Source organism: Rhinopithecus bieti, unplaced genomic scaffold (assembly GCF_001698545.2).
Source record: "Rhinopithecus bieti isolate Rb0 unplaced genomic scaffold, ASM169854v2 scaffold_58393, whole genome shotgun sequence".
NCBI classification, from domain to species: Eukaryota; Metazoa; Chordata; class Mammalia; order Primates; family Cercopithecidae; genus Rhinopithecus; species Rhinopithecus bieti.
The window spans coordinates 88453-105111 of NW_016822508.1; positions in this window are offsets into that span (position 1 = coordinate 88453).

Consider the following 16659-nt stretch of genomic DNA (forward strand, 5'->3'; position numbering starts at 1 on the left):
ATACTAAGAAACATATTGAATTGTTTTTCTTGTCCTCTGTAACATGAAAGGTCAATTCAAGATATAGAAACAAAGGAACATTTCACAGCATGGCCTGACATTTCACTGAACTTTTATCCTTTTAACCATACACAAAGATTATTAAATATGCAAAGGTAGTACTACTATAGGAAGAAAAAGGAAGAGTCAGAGGTCACAATCCACAGCAAGGTAACAGTATCTTGTGGATCGCACCCTGAGAGGTAATTAAAGTGAGAATCAACTTTCAGTTCGCCGACAGGAATCAAGGAGAATGAAGCTATCAGCAGTTAACATTATTGGACTAACTGAGATGAATGTGGACAGAGATTTTGTTGGCTTCCCATCAAACTGAGTATAGATAAGGGAACCACTTATCACATTTCAAACATATAAAGTTGTGGACTAATTAGAAGATGACACAACCCATATATTATAGGTGTCTCATATAAATATATATGTGCATGTGCAAACTTGCAGTGTGCAAATATATATGTGCATGTGCAAACTCGTAGTGTGCAAATATTTAGATACAAATATGTATCTAAATATATACAAATCCATTGACCAACAGTTAGAAATTATTCTCTCATTTTACCATTCCCTTTCCTAGAATTTTGTCACAGATATAATTTTTCCACCTGTTTGAAGCCTGCTCTCTGGAGGCATGTAATGTATAGATACAGTAAACATATGAGATATCACAGTGTTTGTGTCAGAGAGAACAGTAGCACCAGTGTTATAAAAGATTAATTGTGAGGAGAAAGTTATACTTCACATTACTACAAATACAGAAGTATGATTTCATCAAAAGCTGAAATCAGTCAATATAATGTGTTTTCAATGTTTTATTTAAAATACATAATTTCAAAAGGATTACTCAAGTAGAATAATGGTACTGGTAATAAATAATGTTGAAGAATTCCCTTTAATTTGCTGATTATTTAAAATGTAAGTAATATACTAAAAAGTACTGTGTAATATAGTTTCATGAAGCATTCTTAATGGTTTTCATAAAATTAATAGTCTCAATGGAATATTTTAAGACAGAGAAAGTTGCATATATCATTGTATTGTATTTTCACTTTATTATTTGCTTGCATGTCATAACTGATGGAAAAATATTTATATTTACACATATACAAAATGTGGATTTTTGTTTATGATTCCTAGTAAGACAAAGTTACCAATAATTTTATCTATATAGGAAAATTTTTACAAGCCCAAAATTCTTAACTTTCTTTTATTTTGAAGTTTTGTATTTCAGTCTAGGTATGAGATGAAATTGACTGTGATCATTCTTTGTTTTCACTATGATATCTGAGTTTCTGATACAGTGTCATGAATGTATAATCTTTAAAGCTTGCTTGCCTCTTCTTCTTCATCTCCCTTTGGACCTGCATATGTGATTTCTGCAGTAATGTGCATCATTATCTGAAAGATACAGTTGCTGAAAGATACAAGCATAAATACAATTCTTACTTTCAGTGAATCTTTAGGAACGGACAAGTAAAACTGAAAGAAAATTATGGTATAAATGTAAGTAAGCTGTTTATCACAGAGGTACAATAAGGGTGAAAATAAATTTAAAAATACATGCCTCATCCAAAACATGAGGTAGTAAAAATGAAAAATTTAATTCGACATAAAGAAGAGTTTAAAAGGTATGATTATTTCTGGTGAGAGCAAATAGCTCAGAAACCATGAGGAAGTCCTGCAAAGCTACGTGATGGAATTGCAGGTCTGGATGGGGAGCCTGCCTCTGGGGTAGTGTTCCAAAGTCGTGGTCAGGTTGAGGTCCTTCGGGGGTCCGAGGTGTCTCAGCGGAAGAACTGGGAAGGGGAAACGCAGGCTTCACCCCAGCTAGCAGGCCACCTTAGCCCACCTGGATGAAATTGTCCCTTGACGGTCCTCCTTCTCCTTCTTGGACAGACAGGTGGAGAAACTCAGCCATCCCGAGGCAGGATGAAATTTGCCTTTCATCAAAACGTCTACTTCCACAATGAAGTGATCATTAAGGAGTATTGCATGGGCATCCTCAATAAAGAGTGCCTCCTGGCATGATAGAGAGTGTGGTATGTGGGAAGCTAGGCCTGGCATGAGCCATCCCAACTACTCTCTCATCTCCAGGATACAGGGCAACTCCACTGTCAGTCTAGTGGTTCTAGGGTCATACCCTGGTGAATACCACCAGTCTTCAGGCAAGGGGCACTGCCTAACTTGAGTCTCCAGTTGGTTGGCTGAGGGTGACTGCCCAGGCTATCGGCAGGAATTGACTAGAGGTGGGCGGTGTGGGCATCATGGGGAAAGGAACATGCTGGTCATTTCTTGGCATCGGAGAAACTGCCTTTTAAGCAGAACCTGATCTGTCATGGACCACTTTGCCCAGTCCTCCAGATCATCAGCGGAGGCGCTGTGGCTCAATCTCCTGCAGCACTACCCCCAGGGAGTTAGGCCCTGAGAGAGAGAACAGACAGGAGGCCTGGGAGCAGACTAGGGACTGGGGGGCTGAGAGGTCTGTGAGTCCTGGAGCTAGGAACACACCATAGAGAAGCCCAAGGCTCGGGAGGAGAACTGCAGTAACAACTCAGGCCATCCATGGCCAGGAGGAGGAAGGCCCATCAGGAATACTGTAAGCACGCCCCAGCGATCTTCAGAATTGGGGAACCTAAGCCACTTAAGAGGCAGAAGTAGCTAAGAATCAGTGGGTGAGAAGCCAGGCTCAAAGGATAGCTGTTCTCATCATCCCTTGGTAGCTCCCTTCCCTGCCCTGAGGCCTGGTACACTGGGGACCAGTTTCTCAACCAGGGCACTCCTCACCCTCCCCATACAGATGCCCACCTGAGGCCCGTCTAGGTCTAACATCCTTCAGAATGACTCTCCCAGGCCTGTCAGTTCTGTTTCAATGACCCCAGCCTCCCCTGACATGGTTTTTCCCCTCTGCCATCCTCATTCACCCAGCCCCTGCCCACCCCCAGAAAAGACAGGCCACCGCAAGGGAATCAGGAGGACGACAAAGGGCTCACAGGAGATTTGAAAAATGTGAAGAAACCAAAACGGAAGGGGACCTTCTGTATGTGTTCAGGAAGGCAATATGGCCTGGACATTAAGGCCCCACCTCACTATTGGTGAGGACAACCCTGTGTCTCTTAGCCCTGAGCAATAGTGCACAACAAACACATACATTGTCTAAATGGCATTGACATCATCGTACCTAAGGATCCCTACAGATCTATCACAACACTCCCTGTAAAAGTATCAATGACCCATCTTCATAAAAAAAGAATTTGAGAATCTAAATTTGCGATGAAATGACAGAAGATCCTGAAGACCCTGAGTAAACCCAGTAAAAATCAAACAAAGCTGGAGGCATTCACACCACCTAACTTCACAATATACATACAAAGTTTTATGGTACCAAATAGAACAGCACTGGCAGAAAAGCAGAGACATGGAGCTTATGAAAAACACATAGGGGCTCAATAACATAAGTCCCTGCATTTGCAGCTCACGGCATTTTCACAAGAAAATCGGAACACCCAGTGGATAAATCAAGTAAGCTTCTATAAACTAGGATGGGGAAAACCTGAATATCCACATAAAAGATTTACAAGTAGATTATTTCTCACCAAACTCCAATGTCAGACCTAAAATGATAAAAATACCAGAAAAAAATCACAATGAAGAAACTCCATGAGACCGCTGTGGGCAATGACGGTCTCAAAGTGACTGCAAGAGAACAGCAAACACCCATCAGAAATAGAGGAATGGGGTTATATCAAACTAAAGTGCTTTGGCATACCACAGGAAAATAAACGGAGGGAAGGATTATCCTATGGGATGAAAGAAATTAACTTGGATCACCATATATTGTTGATGATGATAGTTTACAGTACATAAGGAACTCAACATCCTCGATAGCATGAAAACAATGGGCTAAAGATGTAAATAATTTTGTGAAAACAAAGACATACAGTTCCCAGAAAACACACTAAAAAAGTGCTCATTCATCCCTAATCCACAGGAAAATGCAAATTGAAACCCACAATGAGATTTCATCTCAACTTCAAGTCAGAATGTCTATTAATCCAAAAGAGAAAAACAAAACAAATAAAACAAACAAAAACCTCCATGTATGGTAAGAATGCAGAGAAAAGGAGATCTTTGCACACTTTTGGTTGAGAATGTAAATAGTGAAGGAATTACAGATGCTTTTGGCTTTTATTTAAGTAAAAAAGTCTTTGAAATCTACAAGTGAACCACCTACCCTATGATCAGCAAACTGGAATACGGGGCCACATCCACAAGTACAAAATCAGTATCTTGAAGCAAGTGTGTGCATCCATGCATCATTATTATCTGTACCTATTTACATTTTCGCTATAGCCAAAATACAGAAGCAACCTCAGTGTCCCTCAAATTGATGAGTGGATTAAAAAAAAATGGGGCACATACACATAATGGAAAAATGCCACTGCATTACAAAGTAAGGAAATCCGCAAGTTGTGACCACATGCGTGTGAATCTGGTGAATGTGTGCCATGCCATTTTGTTAAGTGACATAAGCCAGGTATCAGAAAGGCAGATAGCACATGACCTCATTCCCAATGGTGACATCTAAAAAGCAGACTCACATGAGGTAGTGCTCCACTGGGTTGGGGGTGGTGTTTAGTGAAGAGGGTGCACTGAGGAGAAGTTGGATCAAGAATACATATTTCTAGTTAGAGAGGAGGAATAGGTTGAAAACCTTTCCTACACCATGCTGACTATAATTAGTGATAACACATTCTTTCTCTAAAAAATTCTAAGTCAGTGTATATCAAGTTTTATCATCACCAAAATGACAAGTATGTAAGGTCATGCATGCATTGATTAGCTAGATGTATCTAATGCATAACATATGACCTTTCAAACATCACTTCTTAAGTTATAAATATGTGTCATTTCATATGACAATTTAAAAAATAAACATACAATTTCTAAAATGCCTTAAGAGGATAAATGTCGATAAAGTATTTTATTATAAGAAGTGCTTTTCTTTTCTACTTACATCAATGTCTTCTTCATGACACAGGAAAGAATGCAATGTCGTTTGGTAAGTTAAAAAAGATCCATAAAAATAAAAATAAATCCCAATGTAGACGATCAGTTGAGAGATAGAAATTACAGCTCCAGAGAATATGGTCTGTGAATTTAAACCTTCACTGCATGTTTCAAAAGAAGACCTGAGAAGGCAGATGATAAAAGCAAAAAACTCAAAAACCATTTCAGGGCCCTGGGTCACAACTGTTATCCCAGCACTTTGAGAGGCTGACGGGGGAGGATTGCCTGCACTCAGGAGTTCCAGACCAGCCTGGGGCAAGAAGAGCCCATGTCCGAAAAGGAATTAATTAGTTAATTAATATGTAGCTGGAAGGGGTGATGTGTATGTGTAGTGCCGGCTATGTGAGAGTCTGAGTTGGGAGGATCCTATGGGTGTGCGGTGTCGCAGGCTGCACGTGGGCTGAGATCGTGGTGCTGCTCTCCAAGCCTAGGGACAGAGTAAGACCTATTGTTAGGAAACAAGCAAAAAAAGAGTCACATTAGGTAAATTAAAACTACGTAGTGTGAGGAGAATCAAAATAAATGAAACATCATTAGAGGCTACACTATCCTATGAAAGAAACCAGCTTTCACATAATAACAGCCCCAGATGGGGAGAACAATGAGAAAGGGCAGAGAGAACACTGTAAATGACAATACACCAACCTTCCTAAATGAGTTAGAAGACACGAATGTACAAAGAGTACTTCCTTTGGCCTCAAAGCCCTTGATAACAAATGTCTTTTTCTGAATCCCTGATACACATTCAGCTCGCCTGAACCTCTTGGTGAGGTTCTGAGACCATGATGTGCCCGTTCTGTATGCTCTCATTTTGTTATTTCACATCACTTATAGGTCATAACAAATCATGATTCTTTGACATTGTTTAACAAAAAGAAGAACTCAGATAAAGTTCACTAAAAAATAGTTTATGATATTTCATAAAGAAATTCTGTATACATGATGTTTGTTGAAAGGATAATGTAAAATAAAAATGTAGGCAGAAGTACGTTTTCTTCATTTCATCATTGTGCTTGTGTTTACACAACACATATCTCTGAACTATAGCTGCCTCCTGGAAAATGATCTGACACAATCTCTTGAAAGTTCTCATTCCACTTTGGAGACCACAGGCATAACCTGCTTTTCCACTTTTAGACCTTTTGGATATACTGAGTGGGATGAGTGGGATCCATGTGACCTTTGGCTTCGTTGTAATGCACGATTTTTTTAAAACTGCCATTTCTACATAGGCCTGAAATAAATTGTTAATTATAGCTCACCAAAAAAAACTCATCTCCTTTATAAGATTTTTATAAGAGAAATTTCACCCAGACATGGAATTCTTTATAAGCTGAGATTCTTTATAAGAGGAATTTCATCCAGACATGAAATTCTTTATAAACTGAGATTCTTTATAAGAGGAATTTCATCCAGACATGAAAACAATAATCTGATGCCACTGCCAACAGATTCAGAATTACAAACCACATAGATGAAGGATAGGGAGATAGCTGATACAGATGGAGGGGTGCATGGGGAAAGAAGGGAGGGAAGAAAGGAAGGGTTTAAGGGAAGGAAAGGATCAAAGGAAGGGAGAGAGAGTGATAGATTTTCAAAGACACGGATACAAACTCTAGCACAGTTGTAGAGATAGAGTGTACAAATTAACACAGGCAGTGTGGANAAGAATTTGAGAATTCTAAATTTGCGATGAAATGACAGAAGATCCTGAAGACCCTGAGTAACCCAGTAAAAATCACAAAGCTGGAGGCATCACACCACCTAACTTCACAATATACAACAAAGTTTTATGTACCAAAATAGAACAGCACTGGCAGAAAAGCAGAGACATGAGCTTATGAAAAACAATAGGGGCTCATAACTAAGTCCCTGCATTTGCAGCTCACGGCATTTTCACAAAGAAATCGGAACACCCAGTGGAAAATCAAGTAACTTCTATAAACTAGGATGGGGAAAACCTGAATATCCACATAAAAGATTTTACAAGTAGATTATTTCTCACCAAACTCCAATGTCAGACCTAAAATGATAAAAATACCAGAAAAAATCACAATGAAGAAACTCCATGAGACCGCTGTGGGCAATGACGGTCTCAAAGTGACTGCAAGAGCACAGCAAACACCATCAGAAATAGAGAATGGGGTTATATCAAACTAAAGTGCTTTGGCATACCACAGGAAAATAAACGGAGGGAAGGGATATCCTATGGGATGAAAGAAATTACTGGATCACCATATATCTGTTGATGAGTGAATATTTACAGTACATAAGGAACTCCAACATCTCGATAGCATGAAAACAAATGGGCTAAAGATGTAAATAATTTTTGTGAAACAAAGACATACAGTTGCCCAGAAAACACACTAAAAAGTGCTCATCATCCCTAATCCATCAGGAAAATGCAAATTGAAACCACAATGAGATTTCATCTCACTTCAGTCAGAATGTCTATTATCCAAAAGAGAAAAACAAAAAACAAATAAACAAACAAAAACCTCATGTATGGTAAGAATGCAGAGAAAAGGAGATCTTTGCACACTTTTGGTGAGAATGTAAATTAGTGCAGGAATTACAAGATGCTTTATGGCTTTTATTTAAGTAAAAAGAGTCTTTGGAAATCTACAAGTAGAACCACCTACCCTATGATTCAGCAAACTGGAATACCGGGGCACATCCACAAGTACACAAATCAGTATCTTGAAGCAGTGTGTGCATCCATGCAATTATTACTGTACTATTTACATTTTCGCTATAGCCAAAATACAGAAGCAACCTCAGTGTCCCTCAATTGATGAGTGGATTAAAAAAAAATGGGGCACATACACATAATGGAAAAATGCACTGCAATTACAAAGAAGGAAATCCTGCCAAGTTGTGACAATGCGTGTGAATCTGGTGAATGTGTGCATGCCATTTTGTTAAGTGACATAAGCCAGGTATCAGAAAGGCAGATAGCACATGACCTCATTCCTATGTGAAATCTAAAAAGCAGACCTCACAGAGGTAGTGACTCCACTGGTTGGGGTGGTGTTTAGTGAAGAGGGTGCACTGAGGCAAATTTGTCAGTGACCTTAGCATGCGTGGCCCATGTGCATGGATATTCAGAGGAAGAAATAATAGACAGACTGTATAGTTCAGCACGATCCCTGATAATACCTAAACAATGGAGCTCATGTGAAATCACTAGACTGAACTGCATGTAGGATTTGAGGAAGAAGAAGCCCAGTCAGTCATGTTCACTTGGTGGGGTGGCCAATATGGCTGAACCACCAGCCCTTGGCATGCCCGTCCATTGTAGACAGTTCCTGGATTGTTGCCTGCCTTGGGAAAAGCTTTTTCCCTACCACCATTTAAAAAAAAAAAAAGGTAGCTCCAAAACTAGCCCTGGCATCTACTTACCATATTTTTCTTATCTATTTACCTCCTAGAAAAATCATTGCAAGATTCTTTCCTCAATTTTTTCCTAGACATTAAATTTAGGGCAAGACCTTTTCAGATGATCTGGTTATAGGGAAGTCCCCACACGTATCCCAAACTGGGTTGTCCTGACTGCACACAGCAATCTGCTGCTCCACTCCCACTCTTTACATTATTAACCTTATGCAAAGTATGCTGAAAAGCCCACAGAAAATAAAAAGGCCCAGGGCTCTAGAAACAATCTGCAGTGCCAATCATGGGGGAGAATAGAGACTCACTAGGGTTTGCATGAGCACAAAATGCACTTGTAATGGTGTTAGCTGCATACATTATTGGCTCCTCACCTAATAAGAATCTTGGAGAAGAGTTCAACCCAACTAAAGAAGTAAACATCAACATTAGTGTCCCATATCCTAGGTCATTAAGTGACAGAGAGTCCATGCATGGATCCTCCAGCAATCTTATATTTCACAAATCCACCCCTTTCCCCTCACTTCTGCATGCTTGTGTTTTCCCTTAGTCACCTATGCCAAAAAAAAAAAAAAAAAAAAAAAGCGGCCTCTACTTCATAATCCTAATACTACTAAACTGGAGTGGAATGAGAAGCCCTGTATTCTACAGAGAAAGGATTTTGTGGGAAGGGGGCTGGATCACACTGGGAGGGGTGGCTCATGCCTGTAATCCCAGCACTTTGGGAGGCCGAGGTGGGTAAATCATGAGGTCAGGAGACTGAGACCATCCTGGCTAATGCAGTGAAACCCCGTCTCTACTAAAAATACAAAAACATTAGCCAGGAGCATTGGCAGACGCCTGTAGTCCCAGCTACTCAGGAGGCTGAGGCAGTAGAATAGCCTGACCCCAGGAGGCAGAGCTTGCAGTGAGCCAAAACTGTGCCACTGAATGCCAGCCTGGGTGAGAGAGTGAGACTCTGTCTCAAAGAAGAAGAAGAAAAAAAAAAGTGTAAACTGAATGCCTTTCCACATGCCTCTGTAACCTTTCCCATAGTCCCTCCATACTCCTTACATGCCCATGTCTTCTCATGTTGATGGGACACCTGGTCCTGAAAGACTGATTGTCCCCGAAAAGGATTATGCATTCACCTTTAAAAGGAGAACATCTGAATTCAACAAGAAAGTGAACATTTAGATTTCAATGGTGTGAACCCAGGAAGGTGGGGCTTGCAGTGAGGTGAGATTGTGCCACTGCACTCCAGCCTGGGCAACAGAGTGAGACTCTGTCTAAAAAAAAAAAAAAAGATTTCCATCATCCTGTGCTAACTTAATGTCTCTGATCACACCCAAGATGAAGGATTTTGGAGGTACCTTCTCCCAGCAAACTGGGCCCTGGATATCTTAATGCCAGATAACCCTTTTCATTGAACTACATCTGCTTCCATAGGATGAAGTAAGCCTCCAAATAAACTGTCTTCTCTCCCAACTGTGTCCTGCAAGAAGAATCCCAAAACATTCCACACCCATTCACTCTACAACTTTAGAGGCCCAGTTCCAACCCAGACTGGTCATTTCCATGAAAAGAATAAAACATATGGATTGATCAATTCATATGACAACTGAATCCAGGGGATGAACATACACACACAGACACACACACACACACACACAGAGTCACACATCCTTAATAGTATGCTGGGAACAAGCCCCCCAAAATCTGGTCATAAACTGGCCCCCAAACTAGCCATAAACAAAATCTCTGTAGCACTGTGACATGTTCATGATGGCCACAACACCCATCTGGAATGTTGTGGGTTTACTGGAATGAGGACAAGGAACACCTGGCCCACCCAGGGCAGAAAACTGCTTAAAGGCATTCTTAAGCCAGAGACAAAAGCATGCGCAATCTGTGCCTTTCAGGACATGCTCCTGCTGCAGTTAACTAGCCCAATCTATTCCTTCAATTCTGCACGTCGCTTTGTTTCCCATAAGAGATGCTTTCAGTTAATTTAATATCTATAGAAACAAGGCTAACTACCGGCTAGCTGTTTTAATAAATAAGTGTGTAAATCTCTGTTCAAGGCTCTCAGCTCTGAAGGCTGTGAGACTTATGATTTCCTACTTCACACCTCTATATTTTTGTATGTGTGTCTTTAATTCCCTTAGCACCGCTGGGTTAGAGTCTCCCCAACCAAGCTGGTCTCAGCAAGTGATGTCCATTGTGGGGGCTCAAATCCAGGTCAAAGTGTCACTGGAGCAATGGTTGGAGAACAGGGAACTAGCTGGAGGACACCCAAGTACTCTTAAAGCAATCCCCATGGTGAGTAAGAAGGGGAGTTTGGAAGCTTCAGAGTAACAATGGAACAAGTGTGGGGTGTGGTTTGTTCCACCTTGGAACTTTTTCACATCGATGAGGAGGAGGAAGGAGAGTATAATGAAGTAACAAAAGAGGTTACAGAGCAGGTTTATTTGCCAGCTAAAGCTAAAGCGGCAAAGGAGGGAGAGAGAGGTTCATCCCCACCCTTCTGCACCCCCTCCTTATTATTTGGAAGAAAAAGAGTGGCCTGACCCTCCAGATCTTTCTTTTCCAGGGGACACTGGGCAAAAATAGTTGCCCCAGTGTCTATTCAAGCAGCGCCTCAAGCGACCACTCTTAGTTCTATTCAGGCAGGAATTCAGCAAGCTAGATGAGAGGGTGTTTTAGAGGCTTGGCAGTTCTCTGTTAGAATACATTCCCCAGATCAACAGGGAAATATTATAGCCACATTTGAGCCTTTTCCTTTTAAATTACTCAAAGAATTTAAGCAAGTTATAAACATTTTGTAATGGGACTGTTAAAGAATGTTGCTGTTTCCAGGCAGATGATTGCTACTGACTGGGACTCTCTTACTCGAGCTTGTCTAACTCCTTCTCAGTTCTTAAAATTTCAAATTTGGTGGGCAGATGAAGCTTCCATTCAGGCTGTTCACAATGCACAGGCCTGACCTCAAATGAATATAACTGCAGACCAACCTTTGGGGGTTGGCAGCTAGGCTGGTTTAGATGCACAAGTGGTCATGTAGGATGAGGTCATAGAACAGCTTGGAGGAGTCTGCATTAGAGCTCGGGAAAAAAGAAAAAATCACTTCAGATAGAGAAAAATACACTTCCTTTAGTGCTGTAAAACAGGGACCAAAGAGAACCATATGTGGATTTTATAGTTCGGTTACAGGAGTCTCTTAAAAAGATGATTGCAGATGTGGCTACTCAGGATATAGGGTTGCAGTTATTAGCTTTTGACAATGCTAATACCGATGGCCAGGCTGCTCCATGACCTGTCAGNGCAGAAAAGAAAAACAATGGGCTAATCAGTGTGACCCTAAGTTTGATAAAGAAGAGAACTGAATTTTGGAAACGCTATGAGAGGCCTGTCCTAGGCTCCATTCTAAACCAGGGCATTTCCAGCTCAGGTCATTCCCTCACCCCTGTACAATGTCTGTGCTCTACCACAGCTGGCAGTGCCACAGTAGATTTACATTGCACAAAAGCTGTGAGCCTTCTGCCTGGGGAACCCCCACAAAAGGTCCCAACAGAAATCTGTGGATCCTTCCAGCGGGGACAATAGGATTACTTCTAGGAAAGTCTAGTTTAAGTTTAAAGGGGTACAAGTACATACAGGAGCCACTGATTCAGATTGCAGTGGGGAAATTCAAATTGTTATATATCTATTTCTGTTCCCTGGAAAGCAGAGCCAGGAGAGCACATAGCACAGTTCCTGATTGTGCCGTATGTGGGAATGGGAAAAAGTGAAATTAAATGAACAGGAGGATTTGGAAGCATGAATAAACAAGGCAAAGCAACTTATTGGGTAAATCAAATCACTGATAAATGTCCTACCTGTGAAATATCTATCCAGGGAAATACATTTAAAGGTTTGGCAGATACAGGAACAGACATTTCAATCATTTCTCTACAGCACTTGCAGTCCATGTGGCCAATTTAACCCATTCAATTTAACATAGTTGGAGTTGGTAAAGCCACTGAAGTATTTCAAAGTAGTTATATTTTGCATTGTGAAGGGCGCAATGGACAACCTGGGACTATTCAACCCATTATAACTCCAAGACCTGTAAATTTATGGGGAAGAGATTCATTACAACAATGGGGAGCCCAAGTTCTATTTCCAGAACTATTACATCACCCTCAAAGTCAACATACAATACATGAAGTGAGGTATATCCCTGGTGTGGGACTAGAAAATATTTGCAAGTTTTGAAAAAAACACTTCAAGCAGAAAGGCATAATTCCTGCCAAAGATTAGGATATCATTTTTGATGGCAGCCATTGTTAAGCCTCCAGAACTTATACCTTTAAAATGGTTAACAGATAAGCCAATTTGGATAGAACAATGGCCACTAAGTAAAGAGAAACTGGAGACTTTAGAGAAATTAGTTACTGAACAATTAGAAAATGGGCACGTAGCTCCGATATTTTCCATTTGGAATTCTCCGGTTTTCATAATTAAGAGAAAATCAGGTAAATGGACAATGTTAACTGACCCAAGAGCCATCAATTGAGTTATACCACCTATGGGAGCATTACAGCCAGGATTGCCTTCTCCTGCAGTAATTCCAAAAAATTGGCCTTTAATAGTCATGGATTTAAAAGACTGTTTCTTTACTATCCCCTTATCTGAGCAAGACTGAATGTTTGCATTTACAATTCCTGCAGGAAAAAACCTGCAGCATACTAAGCGTTTTCATTGGAAAGTGTTGCCACAAGGTATGTTAAACAATCCAACAATTTGCCAGACGTATGTAGGGCAAGCAATTGAACCTACTTGTAAAAACTTTTCACAGTGTTATATTATTCATTATATGGATGATATACTTTGTGCTGCCCCCACTCGAGAAATATTACTCCAATGTTTCGATCACTTGCAAAATTTGACTTCTAGCGCTGGTTTAATTATAGCTCCTGACAAAATTCAGACTATTACTCCTTACTCCTACTAGGGGACCTTGGTAAATGTCACTACCGATGTGCCACAGAAAGTAGCCATACATAGGGATCAACTGAAAACATTAAATGACTTTCAAAAACTACTAGGGGACATTAATTGTATGTGACCTGCTCTAGACATTCCTACCTATCGCTTGAGTAATCTGTTTTCTATCCTTAGGGGGAATCCTAGTCTCACTAGCCCTCAGCAGTTAACAAAGGAGGCTGAGGCAGAGTTACAACTAATTGAGAAGCAAGTCCATATAGCTCAAATAAATAGAATAAATCAAGAGAAGAGTCTAGATTTGCTAATTTTTTCAACTCAGTGTTCAACTACTTGTGTTATTGTCCAAGAACAGGACTTAGTAGAGTGGTTTTTTCTTCCACATACTAATTCATGGACTCTAACTCCTTATTTAGATCCAGTCGTTATTATAATAAGAATTGGGAGAACTTGGATTGTTAAATTACATGGATGTGATCCTGGAAGAATTATTGTCCCTCTCACGAAGGCACAAATACAGCTTGACAAACCTATTTATCTGACTTTGTGGGTATTCTCAAAAATCATTTTCCTAAAATGAAACTGTTTCAGTTTTTGAAATTAACTAATTGGATTCTCCCTAAAATAACTACATTTAAACCAACTGAAGGTGCTGATAATGTTCTCACAGATGGGTCTAGTAATGGTAAAGCTTCTAATTCTGGCTTAAAAAGAAAAGTTTTCCAGACATCCTATATTTCAGTTCAATAAGCGGAGCTTGTAGCAGTAATTGAGATATCGACTGCTTTTGATATGCCTATTAATGTGATTTTTGATTCTGCATATGTGGTTCATTCCACACAGTTAATTGAAAATCCTCAGTTACAATTTCATACAGATGAAAAATTGATGACTTTTTCTACCCAATTACAAACAGCAGTTAGGAGCAGAATGTACCCTTTTAATATCACTCATATTAGGGTTCATACACGTTTTCCATCACCTTTGACTGCAGGGAATCAAATGGCTGATTGCCTAGTTGCTAATACAATATCTAATGCTAGACACTTTCACAATTTAACCCATGTTAATGCCTCTGGTCTCAAATGCAGATACAGCATCACCTGGAAAGAAGCTAAAGCTGTTATCCAGTGATGCCCACCTTGCCAAATGGTACATTCCTCATCTTCTACAGGAGGAGTTAATCCTCAAGGTTTGGAAACTAACTCTCTTTGGCAAATGGATGTCACACATATTCCCTCATTTGGGAGACTAGGTTATGTACATGTATGTGTGGACACCTTTTCTCACTTTGTCTGGGCTACATGCAAAAGACGAGAGTCTTCTGCCTGTGTTAAACGTCACCTTTTGCAGTGTTTTGTGGTGATGGACATTCCAGCCTTTATTAAAGCAGGTAATGCCCAGGCTATATAGGCAAGCTCTAGCTACATTTTTCTCAATGCAGATACAGCATCACCTGGAAAGAAGCTAAAGCTGTTATCCAGTGATGCCCACCTTGCCAAATGGTACATTCCTCATCTTCTACAGGAGGAGTTAATCCTCAAGGTTTGGAAACTAACTCTCTTTGGCAAATGGATGTCACACATATTCCCTCATTTGGGAGACTAGGTTATGTACATGTATGTGTGGACACCTTTTCTCACTTTGTCTGGGCTACATGCAAAAGACGAGAGTCTTCTGCCTGTGTTAAACGTCACCTTTTGCAGTGTTTTGTGGTGATGGACATTCCAGCCTTTATTAAAGCAGGTAATGCCCAGGCTATATAGGCAAGCTCTAGCTACATTTTTCTCTATGTGGAATATAAAACACATTACTGGTATCCCATACAATTCTCAAAGACAATTCATAGTGGAAAAAAATGAATCTTTCCCTAAAACAGCAGTTGCAAAAGCAGAAAGGGGGAAATAGAGAATATGGAACTGCACAGATGCAACTGAATCTAGCATTACTAACTTTAAATTTTTTTGAGCCTGCCCAAAAGTCAGATGCTATCCGCAGCTGAACATCATCTACAGAAACCAACTGCAAAGGCAGAAGCAAAACAACTGGTTTGGTGGAGACATCCAATATAAAAAAGTTGGAAAATAGGTAAAATAATAACTTGGGGTAGAGGTTATGCTTGTGTTTCTCCAGGCCAACATCAACAGCAGATCTGTATACCATCAAGACACTTGAAACCTTATCATGAGCCAGATGCCGAGGCATAGGTTCTGGGAGGATCCTGAGGACCCCCTGATTGCATCCATATCTAGACTGATGCTGAGGAGGACCCCAACTGTCATGAGCAACATTCGTCAAACACAGCCACCCACCTGGGGACATATCAAGAAGCTGTCACAGATGGTGGAAGAAAACCTAAGGAAAGTGGGACAACCACTCACAATGAGGATATTAATGGTAGCTATGATGGTGGTGATCACCATTGCCATGAGTATTCCTTCAACAAGGGCTGACACAGAGAACAGTTATATTTGTTGAGCATATTTATCAATCTTGGCTGGCAATAATGCCTGGATATAATCACTCTATGACGCAGTTACACATGCTTTCTGATCTCATTATATACCATAATAAATCTGCTCCTATAATTGAGACATAGCACCCTCGAAAACCTATTTGTAAACAAAATAGAACCTGGCCATAAATAATAAATTTACTTGCTTATGAAGATTGCATTGCACAACAGGCAAAGGTGTTGTGCAATGATTTCTATGAAATCATTATTAATTGGTCCCCTAAGGGGATGTTTAGCTTGAATTACACCTCTCAGTCTGTGTGCCACAGCCATGCTGTTCAGATGATCTGAACGAAATGGTCAGATGGTACAAATGATAAAAAGTATGGCAAAATTTCCTGTTATCTGGAACCATGGCAGTATAGTGGCACCTCAGCCTCAAATGATATGGCCCGCTCTAGGAGCTTAACATAAGGATTTGTGGGAACTATTACATGCTCTTAATAAGATCAAAATTTGGAAAAGAATAAAAAAGCTTCTAAAAGGACACTCTACAAACTTGTTTTCGGATATTGCACAATTAAAAAAATATACTTAAAGCATCCCAGGCACACCTGACCTTAATGTCAAGAACTAGAGTACTTAAAGGAGCTGCAGAGAGATTAGCAGCTAGTAACCCATTAAAATGGATAAAAACACTTGGAAACTCTGTGATTTAAATGANTGTC